The 12846-nt window shown below is 39.9% G+C and overlaps 1 pseudogene; it reads right to left on the reverse strand.

The window, feature by feature from the left end:
• Nucleotides 1–1476: 1476 nt before the first annotated feature.
• Nucleotides 1477–2147, reverse strand: LOC116878716 (annotated as a pseudogene).
• Between the last annotated feature and the right edge of the window lie 10699 nt (nt 2148–12846).

The following is a 12846-nucleotide window of genomic DNA, read 5'->3' on the forward strand; positions in this document are numbered from 1 at the left end:
TGCTGGACATATAGAGATGTGATCAACCTGTCCAGTTTTACACAGAGAAAAAGATACCTCTGGGCTGGGCATCCCCCAGAAGTCCTTTCCCCTGTGCTGTTTCCTAGTGTGTATGTAAGACATACGTCTTGCTAGATTTGTTATTGACTTTTTTTTTTTTAAGTTAAAAATGCTTCCTTTAGTACTTAACGCCAATACTATACTTCTAAGTTCCACTGTGTGCATCTCTATGTTGTTCAACGTGTTATGCCTGTGATGTTAAAGACAATCACTTCCAAGTGTCACCAAGTGGTGGCTTCCTGGGGGTGTCAACCATTATCCCTGCTCCCCATTCCACATACCACCCACAACCTGCTCTAGGAAACTAAGAATTCTCCCAGGCCCCAGAGTAAACAAATATTTAACATCCTTCCTCTTCCACACCTTATTGTAACAGAAGCAACACAATTCTGGAGGAGACACAATTAAAGCTGTCATAGGTGTCCCAGCTTGTCAATATACCATGTTATTGATTTCATTAACAAAGTATAATGCCATGGAGCCCTAATATGCATTATTATTAGTTGTTACAAGGTATTATGCATTCTCCTGAGGACACTCCATAATTTTATTTCTAAGAGGACACACCATAATTTTATTTCTCACTCTCAGAACAATCTCTCAACTAGCGAGTGAAGAACTCGCAGCATCTGCCGTGATCTGCTTCCTGAGCTCCAACTTGGAAACAGTGCTTTGCAAAATCGATGCTGGTTAGAAGTGTGCACAATTCTTTTCTTTTCTTTTCTTTTCTTTTCTTTTCTTTTCTTTTCTTTTCTTTTCTTTTCTTTTCTTTTTTCTTTTCTTTTCTTTTCTTTTCTTTTCTTTTTAATGTCTCAAGTTTATATTTTAGGTTCTAGTTAGTTGACATATAGTGTGATACTGGTTTCAGGAGTAGAATTTAGCGATTCATTACTTACAGATAACACCCAGTGCTCATCCCAACAAGTACCCTCTTTGATGAGAAGCACGTGCCATTCTGAGGCAGTCTCCGTCACACACTCACTGGAATTCAAAGCCAGCCTGAGTTTATCTTACTGTAGTTAGTGTATTTGTGCTGCTACATGTGGTGAGGAGATTTAATTCCACTGTACAGGTTAGCTCAAGAGAGAATGAAGAATAAAGAGAATAAAATATTATAACAAGATTATGACTCATTCTCTAAGCAAAATAAAGTTTCTGCTGAGGTGAAAAAGATGCAGTAATTCTCTTCATACGGCCTTGTGCTGGGTTGTGAATTGCATTTTTAAAAATCATGCGTTTAACAAAAATCCTACAAGCCAACTCATCAAAACAGGCATTCGGCCAGTAAGAATGTAATTTCACACCAATACCTCTTCAGATTTTAGATTTATTTAGGACCACTTGCCACTATTTATAGACTGTTTAGTTTACTCTAACACATGACCAGACAGGGAGGCCCTTCAGGGAGATCCTGGCCTAAACATATTGTTTTACTTCTTCAGGAAAAAGATAACACTGGACATGGAAGCTTTCAGTTTGTGGCACTGAACGATGGTCTATAGGGCACACTTCAAAAGCTACAGTGGAGGGACCACCTGGCTTTTTGGCAACACAAGCCTGACTGAGGTCTTCTGGCCCATTTTTTGGACATTTGTGTTTTATGCCTTGAAATTTCTTTTTGATTGTCTCCTTGGAGCTCGCATAGATCACTTTGCTTTTCAGAGGAGCTAGTTCTGGTGCCCTGGTCTGCCCCTCCCACCAGGAACAGAGCAGTCTCTGTGTCTCTCAGACTCTTATTTCTCTCAACTCAAAGGTCCAAGGATGGAGGCAGGGCCATGACTGCCACTTCAGGTCTGGAAATTGAGCACATGCCAAAAAACACCCACCAACTGCTCTTTTCCGGATTCCTTGGTTTCAAAGCTTGCATCATACAAAGTATAGTGACATCTTTTTCAAGAAGCTTTCCCAAATAATGCTTGAAAGGATCAGTTATGGATACACCAACATCTCTGACTAAGATTTCTTTCCCTTCTCATACATTGATACACTTTTGGTCTGCTCTGACACAAAAAAATGACAGCCTTCTTTCTTTTCTCGATTTCTTCTGGTGTGGAGAACATCCCGACTCTCATGTCATAAAAAATGTGATATACTTCATCTCCAACTTGCTTTCCTGAGGCCTGTCTCCCCCATTAGAATGTATATACTTCATAAGGACAGGGAATTTGTCTTGTATATTGAAATCTCCAAATGCTACCACAGTATCTGGTTCCTCCTGGAGACAGGGGATGGGGTCCCCCTCTCACCAGTTAGGGTCTGTGGGGTGGGTCCTCCTTCAACTATTGGTGATGTTAGAAGGCTGAGCTCAGGCTGTCACCGGCTGGCAGAGGGATGGGCAAAGGATCAAATGGGGTAGGGGACCCTTATTCCCTTCACCCCTGGGGGGTGAAGTCATGCGGCACCCCACCCCGTTATTGTTTTTTAAAAAATTATTATTATAGCCATCTTAATGGTCTGAAGTGTATCTTGTTGTGGTTTTGATTTTCATTTCCCTAATGACTAATCATGTTGGGCATTTTTTCATGTACTTATTGGTCATTTGTATATATTTTTTAGAGGAATCTCCATTCAAAACCTTTGCCCATTCAAAATTTGGATTGCTTCTCTTTTAATTGTTGAGTTCTAAGAGCACTTTATGTATTATGGACATTAGATCCTTATCAGATATCTTATATATGAATTGTTCTCCTGTGGGTTGCTCTCTCACTCTCTTGATAGTTCCCTTTGAAGCACAAACTTCTAAAAATTTTATTGTCTACTTATGCATCTTTTTTTTTTTTTGCTTTCATGCCTTGCCTTATGCTGCTTTGATGTTATATCTTAGAAACCATTGTCTAAAAAAAAAAAAGAAAAGAAACCATTGCCTAACTCAAGGTCACAGAGATGTATACCTATGTTTCCTTTTAGCATGTGTACTGTTCTCTTACATTTTAATCAATTTTTAATTAATTTTGTATATGATGTGAAATAGGGTCCAAATTCATTATTTTGAATGTGGATAACTGTTGTCCAAGCACCATTTGTTGAAAACATTTTTCTTCCCTCATTGAATTTCCTTAGGACCCTTGTCAAAAATCAGTTGATCATAATGTATGGGTATACTTCTGGGTTCTCAATTTTGTTCTATTAATCTATATGTCTATCCTTATGCCAAAATCACACAGTCCAGATTACTGTAGCTTTGTAGTAAGTTTCAAAATCAAGTAGTGTGAGACCTCCAACTTTGTTCTTTTTCAAGTTTGCTTTGGCGATTCTGGATCCCTTGCATGTCTATATGAATTTTAGTATGAGCCTGTCAATTTCTGCAAAAAAGCCAGCTGAGTTTTTTATAGGAACTGTGGTGAATCTGAAGATGAATTTGTGGAGTTTTGCCATCTTAACAAATTCAGAAGATCTTAATATCTTCTGATCCATGAACTTGGGACATTTTTTATTTAGTAAAGTCTTTTTCAATTTCTGGTAATATTTTGCAGTTTTGGTGTATAAGCCTTGCGATTTTTTAAAAAAATTCTTTTGTTAAATATATTCCTAAATATTTTGTTTTTGATTCTATTATAAATGGAGTTGTTTTCTCTTTTCTTTCTTTTAAAAGAAAAAAAAAAGATTTATTTATTTGTTTAAGTAATCTGTATACCCAACATGGCGCTTGAACTCATTGCCCTGAGATCCAGAGTTGCATGTTTCTCTGACTGAGCTAGCCAGGTGCCCCTGGAGTTGTTTTCTTAGTTTAACTTATATTTTGGATTGTTAATTGCTAGTGAGCACATTCTCTTCTGTTCAAGAATGAACTTTCAATTTGACTGAAATAACTCTCAGAAATTTACTCTCAAATTTGGTTTAACAGAAAATATGATTATTGTGACAAGAAGAATTTAGAGGGAACATTAAGACCACATAGGCAATTTTTTGATGACTGTTCCAGATTTGATCTCGTAGTTCTGAAATTATGTTTAATCTCATTAGAAGAGGCAGAACACACACATACACAAACACATCTTTGTAGTAAGTTATGGGTGAGAAATTCTTGGCTGGTGCGTATTAATAGAGGCACACTGAAGCATTCACTTCCAAAAAGAGCATTTTGGAAAACATCTTATTCTTCAGACTTCAGTCACTATAATCATGAAGCTTAATTAGTAATTTCTCTTGGTCCACATAGTCAGGTTTATAAGATTTATATGATTTAAAATAAATTAGCTCCATAAAATATGGTTCTGTTAAATATATCTTAGCTAACCCCTGAGGATAGGTTCCGTGTCTCAAGGCTACTGAGTGCACTTATGTGTCTCTCATGAACTTTTCCAACCTCCAAAAAGTGCCAGTAAAGTGCAGGTCATCAAAAGAGATTCACTAAGCAAGAGAATATGTGGCTATTTATTATTTCAGGATCACTCTGTCAATTTCTGGGAAGATAAAAGGTAACTTTTGCTAAAATTTTCCTTATAATGCGGCCCGGAATACAACAAAAATCTTTAGTTATACCTAAGTTGGGATAAACATTGGGGGTCTGCTGCCAGTCTGCCCCCCGCCTTTCCGGGGCAGAGGCTACAACTCTTAAGCAGCACTGCCCTCTTGTGAGGAAACTCGAAAAGTGACTCGCTTCCCCAAGTCCCCTCCCTGCATTTGCGTCTCTCTGTTTATAAGAAAACTGAAGCTTAGTTGGAACCTAAACTTTATGAACCACCAATTTCTGCCAGAGGCTTCCATCGCAGGCCCACAGAGCCCCTCATACTCAATTTTTATCCTAAAAGAACATTTCCATTTGTAATAAGTTTCAAAATCAAGTAGTGTGAGACCTCCAACTTTGTTGTTCTTTTTCAAGTTTGCTTTGGTGATTCTGGATCCTTGTGATCCAATAATTGTGATCCTCCTTGCCCCACCCCATAAGGAACTGAATGTGTCTTGGATGACTAAAACCTCACCACGTGTCAGCCAGTGAATGTAGTTAAACAACAGCAAGTTGGGTTCTTCCTCAGTAATGGATGCTTCATGACAGCAGGAAATTGACCAGATGGCCAAAAGCAAGGAAGTCGATATAGACTGTTTCTTTCAGATATACTGCCCCTTCTTTTTGTGGTGAGAAGCCAGAGGTCCAGAGAAACACGGGATATTATCAGAGCATGTGATTTGAAGTCCTTGTCTCTTATGCCTTGTTCCAGCCCGGTTATTGCTGACATGACAGGATGTCATTTTTTTTTCTTTTTAAAGATTTTATTTATTTGACAGAGAGAGAGTGAAAGAGAGAGAGAGCAGGAGCAGCAAGGAGAGGGAGAGACAGGCTCCCCGCTGAGCAGAGAGCCCGATGTGGGGCTCAATCCCAGGACCCGGAGATCATGACCTGAGCCGAAGGCAGAGGCTTAACCCACTGAGCCACCCAAGTGCCCCGGGGATGTCATTCCTTAAAGGCAGCAGCTGTTGATAGTGACAGTTCTGTCAACTTGGTAGATGGGCACTGTGGTGGACATTGAACATGGAGATACTCTCACCCATCCAATCTGACTCTCATTTCTAGTATCTCTTCCCTGAACCTTATCCTCCCTCCCCTGGAAAATGCTGATGTTTGGGAGGAAGAAGCTGTAGGAAGGTGGGAAGAGGGAAGTAAGGAACTAGCGAGGCATTCCGCAGTGGTTTGTTCCTTACTCCAAGAAGAAAATGGGAATGAAAACTATGCAATAGACAGGAGTGTTTCTCCCTCTTCTGCTTCCTCATTTTTCTGCCCCATGTCTTTCCTTGTCTCCGCCCATCCCCTCTATTTTTAGGTAGCTTATGGTAATGTGTTCTTAAAATTACCAAGTGATCTGATTATGTTGTTGTTCCCCTAACCTGACGGTATTTGTTTCCTTTACCCCATTTTCCCTGTCTATCTCCCAGTGTCCAGTCTGGTAAAAAGACACACATTGCAAGCCCTGGTTGAAATTTATGTGTGACTAGATCAGAAATTGGGGTTTGGTTCGATGATCTTTCATGAGGGGTGAAAGTTTTTATGCTTAGTCCCCTCCTGAGCTTCATTTGACTTATTTATTCACTCAGTGGTATGAACTGAGAATCAGTACTAGAGCCTCATGCTTCTGTGAGGTGAATTCTCTACAACTTGGCAGCCCCAAATACAATACAACATTTGTTCCCATAGACTTTACAGGCTAGTACAAGGAGATCATATCTGATGGACATATGATCGTATTATATGATGGTCATATTATATTCTCTTTGGATGTCTTGGTCACTGTGTTAAGTCTAGATTCAGTAGCTTGTACTCAGAAATCCAAGCTAGGGACTCAGAGTTATGCTAGGCAGCTTGGTCTCCTGCAGTCTTTCAGGTACGCAATCCCATTATTCTCTCTCTTACCGTCATCACTGTCCATACATCACTGTGGTCTGCATTCTGTGCCAGGATGCCTGGGCAAGAGGGCCAGTGGGGCTGCAACCAGGACTCAGCCCTGCACCTGGCACAAGTCGGCCTCTTGTGGGAGGAAGGGCAATCTTTCTTGTCACAAAGGGGCTCTTTCTCAAGCCATGTGTCTGCAGGGCTGTGTTGCTCAGAGAAGTCCTTTTCTTCTAATTCCTCTACCAACGGTGACTCAGTGACTATTTAAAAATTGGTACAAAGTTTTCTTAAAGAGTAGTAGCCAACTCTCCACTAAGATAGTTTAGTGACATCCTAACTGTTTTCCTTGCTTACTTCTCTCTTCTGAGCTATCCTCACAGGCACCTGGTCAGGATGATTTCTGTAAAACTCAAAAGTGGCTGTGTTGTGCCTTGCCTCAAGTTCTTCTTTTGTTGGCTATTCCTCTCAGAAAAAATAAAAATTGCTGTGAAAGTGTTGAGGACAACTCCTAAGCTCCATTTTATACCCTGCTGTTGAGTCTTGTGGGTCTCTTTTCAGTCCCTCAATGTTCTGTGTTTTCTCCGTCTCCATCCCTGTTACCGACTGATGTTTGCTTTCCCTCCAAATTCTAATGTTGAAGGCCTAATCCCCAGTGTGATAATGGTAGGATGTTGGGCCTTGGGGAGGTAATTTAAGTTTAGATGAGGTCATGAGGGTTTGAATCCCTCTGATGGGATTAGTGACTTTAGAATTAGAGACCTGAGAAAGATCCCTCTTTCTCTCCACCCTCTGAAGATACAGCAGGCAGACAGCCATCTACAAGCCAGGAAGAGGGCTCCTACTAGGACCTGAGCTGGGCTGTACCTTCATCTTGGACTTGCCAGTCTTCAGAACTGTGAGAAAAAAAAAAATGCCATTCTTTAAGCCACCTAGACTATGGCATTTTGTTATAGCTGCTTGAACAGACTAATACAGTCCCTTGAAGGTACTTTTCTCTACATCTTGAATAGTCACATGCCTTGTTCACAAAGCTCACTTCTTGTCTTTCATGTCCTTGTCCACATGTGGCTTTGTCCCAAGCATTAATTATCCTTGTAAATGTGGTTGAGTTCCTGTGTTCTCCTTGGAGTGCTCAAGAAGTGTGTCTTAAATGAATACATTGATTCTATATTTAAAATGTTAGAAAAACCTACTCCTGCTTCTTCACAGTTCCTTCAAGAGAGAGAAGATCACATTAAACATGATCGTCCCAAAGGAAAAACTTGTGATACAAATAACCCAAACCAAATAAGTGAAAAATGTTTGGTGGGTACACGGGTGGGATGGAGGCAGGGATAAAATCCCCAAGAGACACACTGAGCATGTGCTTAGATCACCAGCAGATAGAGACACAGACAAATAGAAAAAAATAATGATGTTTCAGGAAATGCACTGCAGTATTATCATAGTAAGAGTCTGAGATTTGCTGAAATTCCTTTTTCTTCCAGGTTTAGACCTTTAAAAAAAAGTGATAATGCATATGGTATGGGGGGGCAGTGTGGGAAGCATTATCTTTAATGCTCAGGACTTCTGAAGATCTTCATCAAGCCCTGGGAGTGTGTTGCCTCGGATATTGGTCAGAGTTTAATTTCCTGGCTTTATAATAAATCTTCTGTCAGTTTCTGAGTACATATGACAGGGCAAAATTGCATTATTCTGGAATGAAGCTTGAAGGTGTTAGAGCTTGAGAGGACAGGTGGTACGTACCCTTACATTAAAGCAGAACACTTGCTTCAAGCGCTAGGCTTTGCTGGTCTTTGGGAGCACTCAGAGGTAGAGTCCCTGTGGAGAGGAAGGGAAGGAAAGTCTTCCCCAGAATGAATGGTCACCTCCATTCATTCCTTCTGCCACTATGCAGGCCGATGAGATTGGCCTTCCTTTTCCCATACACCTCTCGGGCAGCAAGTTGCCCTTCCTGACTCACTGTCTTTAATCAAGACTGCTCTGGAGGTATATTCTAACCTGATTTTATCTTTGTAAGGAATTTAATGGGTGACCCTCCAGTAAGATTTACTAAGGCCCAGAAATCTCTGAAGACAGCCTTCACCAAAAGGATTTCTATTCTTTGTGAGAGGAATAAAATGACCAAATTAAGACAAGAAGTGAGGGGCGCCTGGGTGGCTCAGTGGGTTAAGCCTCTGCCTTCAGCTCAGGTCATGATCCCAGGGTCCTGGGATAGAGCCCTACATCAGGCTCTCTGCTCAGCAGGGAGCCTGCTTCCCCCTCCACCGTCTGGCTCTCTGCCTACTTGTGATCTCTCTCTCTCTGTCAAATAAATAAATAAGATCTTAAAAAAAAAAAAGAAGTGAGATGTGAAATCAGAGGAAAATAATAGGAAGAGTTAACAGACTCAGTTATGACATACATTAAAAATGGAGATGTTTAACTTACATAATGGAGGGAAAGTTCAACCACATGGACAGAAAGAAACATGGAAAGACAGCTTGTTGAATTACATTTGGTGCTGTTTATCAACTCGAATATCTTCATCTTCTCCTTTATTGACACAGATTTCTCTCCGGTGAAATCATTTCAGTGACTAAGAAATGTTTCACCTGCTGGCCACCCACTGTCTGGGATGAGGGCTCTCTGGGACACCCATCATTGTTTGCACTGCTTGGTTCGAGTGACGCAAGACCCAAGCAGCAACCTGTGCTGGTGTTGGCCTCTCTCAGTGCCTCGGGCCTTGTTCTAGACAATATTTCTTTTTAAGCTAAGGGGTGGCAGGCTGCCCACACTGCTTTGTTCCCAGTACCAAATGAAACCTCCCTTAAGTGTTACTACATGTTAATAAACATAGTCAGTGAAACCCACTTAAAAAGAATGACCTGTTTATGAAAGAAACCTTTTGAAAGACAGAATATTTCCCCCTGTGGGCCAAAGCTTAGGCAGAAAAACAAAGAGCTCTTTCAAAGTCTTAAAACATGATGGAGGATAGATTCTGACTTTCTAACTACAAAAGTAATGATACTTTTAGCTCCAACCTGCCTTGCTCCAGGGAGCTGTAAATACACTTTATAGGCCCAGGTTGAGCTTTTCCAACTTTTTACCTCAGATGCTATTTGGATGTGTTAAGGGTGTGCAATGTTAGCCCAAATTTATATACAGAGAAACTGAGGCAATAGAAATTGAAGTGATTTGTCCAATGCCACCAAACAATGTAGAGGTGAAGTTCAGAAGAGAACAAGATGACACCGAACACTTCTGGGACACTTGAACGTTGCCTAACATCAGACTAGCTGCCTTCATTTCCCTTCCTTATCTTTTCTCTTTCCTCTTTGTCTTCCATTTTGTGTTTCATTGCTAATTAGCTGGGCCTAGCATGAGTGTTGGCACTTCCATCAGAAAGCCAGAGTTGGTCCAGGAGGCAAAGGACCTACAGCTGGTACTAGCAGACTTGTCCAGCTTGTTGTTGTTCCTATGAACAATAAAATATAATTGGCAAAAGTGATCTTTTATTTTTTTTTAAAGAGAGTTTTCTTTCTTCCTTTGATTCTTTCTTTCTTTTTAAATTTTATTTGTTTATTTGACAGAGAGAGACACAAGAGAAGGAACAGAAGCAGGGGGACTGTGAAAGGGAGAAGCAGGCCTCCCATCAAGCAGGGAGCCCGATGTGGGGCTCGATCCCAGAATGCTGGGATCATGACCCGAGCCTAAGGCAAACTCTTAATGACTGAGCCATCCAGGTGCCCCCAGAACTGATCTGGAAAACAACAAAATTCTTTCATCCCGAATATTTGTCTTTTAAGAAATACTACTCTAGAATACACAATTTTACAATTTTAAAATCTCCAGTGTTGGATTGATATTTTTTTAAAGAAATGTTGCCTAAGTAGTTTTTAATCCCCCCTAGCTATTAAAAGTCCATTTATTCACTCATTCATTAATGTTTTTATTTTACAATTATTTATTTTGAACTTACTTTTGGCTCAGTACTGGGCTGTGTAATGGTTATTGTAGAGCAGATCAAAAATAATTTTTTAAAAATGTTTTCTTGAGAAGTCTATTTAAAACATAGAGTTGGCATCTGGTTAGTTAATTTCCCCAAAATAGAGAATTGAAAGTTAGCTTAATGGAAATAAGTGTCACTTTGAGTGACCATTAATAAGTATAGTCTAAAACCCTGTTGAAATACATCAATACACTTCTCTTATGCATGCCTACATGGTACCAAGTACCTCATTGTCCTGGGAAGGTTAGGTTTCTAGAGATGCTTAAGAATAAGAAAAAAAAAATCAATGCTGAGACTTGATACATAGTAGAACCAAAATAATCGTAGAGACAATATAATGTAAGAGCTAAACCCTTCTATTTAGGGGTAGCTGGGTGGGCTCAGTTGGTTAAGGGTCTGTCCAACTTTTTGTTTCAACTCAGATCATGATCTCAGGGTCCTGTGAGTGAGCTGGGCATGGGGCTCTGCACTCAGCATGAAGTCTGCTTGAGATTCTTTCCCTCTCTGTCTGCGCCTTCCCTGGCTCACACACTCTCTCTTTAAAATAAATAAATAAAATCTTAAAAAGAAAATAAAGGCTTCCATTTGAAAGAATTTTCAAATTAAGGTGTTAATTTCAAATTAGGTATTAATCTCAACTTTCAAATTGAGGGCATTAAAAAAATATTTTGTAAACAAAAGCCAAATCAAAAAACATTTATTTTTATTTTTTTTAAAGATTTTATTTATTTATCTGATAGAGAGAGACACAGAGAGGGAGGGAACACAAGCAGGGGGAGTGGGAGAGGGAGAAGCAGGCCTCCCGCTGACCAGGGAACCCCATGTGGGGCTCGATCCCAGGACCCTGGGATCATGACCTGAGCTGAAGGCAGATGCTTAACAACTGAGCCACCCAAGCGCCCCAGAAAACATTTATTTACATAAAAGCTTATACATGAGTATTCATAACAGCATTATTTATCTTAGCCAAAATGTGGAACCAACTCAAATATCCACTAATGGTTGAATGGATAAACAAAATATGGTGTATCTATATCACAGAGTGATATAACCATATATCACATTAATTAACCATAAAAGCGAATAAAGTACTGATCCTGATATTAGAGTATGGGTGAACTTTGGAAACATTATGCTCATAAATGAAAGAAGCCAGACATAAAAGGCCACATATTGCATTATTCTATTCATATGAAATGCCCAGAATAGGTAAATCCATAAAGACAGGCAATGAACTGTTTTTTCACCAGGGGATAGGAGAAGCGACTGCTAATGGATAAGAGATTACTATCAGGGTAATGAAAAATTCTAGGACTAGAGAATGAAGAAGGTTGCACAATCTTCTTCATATTAAATATATTATATTTATATATTAAATATATTAAAATATATTAAAATATATCATATATTAAATATATTAAAATATATTATATATATTAAATATATTAAAATATATTATATAATATATTAAAATATATTATATATATATTAAAAAATCACTTAGTTGGGTACTTTAAAATGGTGAACTTTAATGACAGGTGAATTATATTTGAATAACAACAACTACAATAATAATACCACCACCAAGCAGCATGAACTGCCACAACAAACTCTAAAAGCGAATGGATGAGAAGCTAAGTGAGGGGACTCGAGGGCCTCCTGGACCTGGCAGGAGCCTCACACCCCACCCTTGGAGAAAGGGATCAGCTCCGAGAGATTGCTGGGCACGAAGGAGCCTGGTGGAATGCAAGCTGACTTCAGTGGAGGGTTTGTCCTTGTGAGGGAGAATGTGAGGCCCCTCAGTGACATCCACCTGCAAATCTCACTTGTATCTTCCAAGGGGAAAAATTGCTGTTTACTCCTCAAGACTTTGCTCAGTCCATCCTGTGACCCCTAACTGCCTTTCACAGATCAGAATACTTGAAGGTGACTCCCTCGGAATGACAGACAAATGAAATTAACCAAATAAAGTCTGTGGGACTGTAGACACCCAGAAAGATTGAAGTAGTGTGGATAGGGAAGTCCTAGTTGTTCATGGACTTAATATAATCTGCTTGATATCCTCTCTCTACCCTAAGGCATGAGAGTGATGAAATCTACCTCAGGTTGCGACCGTCTGGTATCTGCTGCAGGACCACGTCTCTGGACGCTGTGATGCTTCTGACGTTGATGTGATTGGTGCTATGAGCCATATCGTTTGTAAGGGGCTCAGCTTTTCATCTTCCTTGCCAATTCTTCTGTTACTATTTCTTCCAAGACTGTCACTCTTTTGACCTTAACCTTCATCCTCAGTAACTTTGTGGCATGATGTTGCGGTGGAAAGGATGGGATTAGAAATCAGAATCACTGATTGTAAAATTACCTCTTATTACCTGTGGGACCTAAAATGGAGCTTCCCAACCCCAGTGCTTGATGAGTTGCAAGAAGTGCTTCAAATTATTGATCTATCCCATCCTTGGGTTCGCTCAGG

Source organism: Lontra canadensis, unplaced genomic scaffold (genome assembly GCF_010015895.1).
Source record: "Lontra canadensis isolate GAN:19392208 unplaced genomic scaffold, GSC_riverotter_1.0 scaffold2, whole genome shotgun sequence".
Classification (NCBI taxonomy): Eukaryota; Metazoa; Chordata; class Mammalia; order Carnivora; family Mustelidae; genus Lontra; species Lontra canadensis.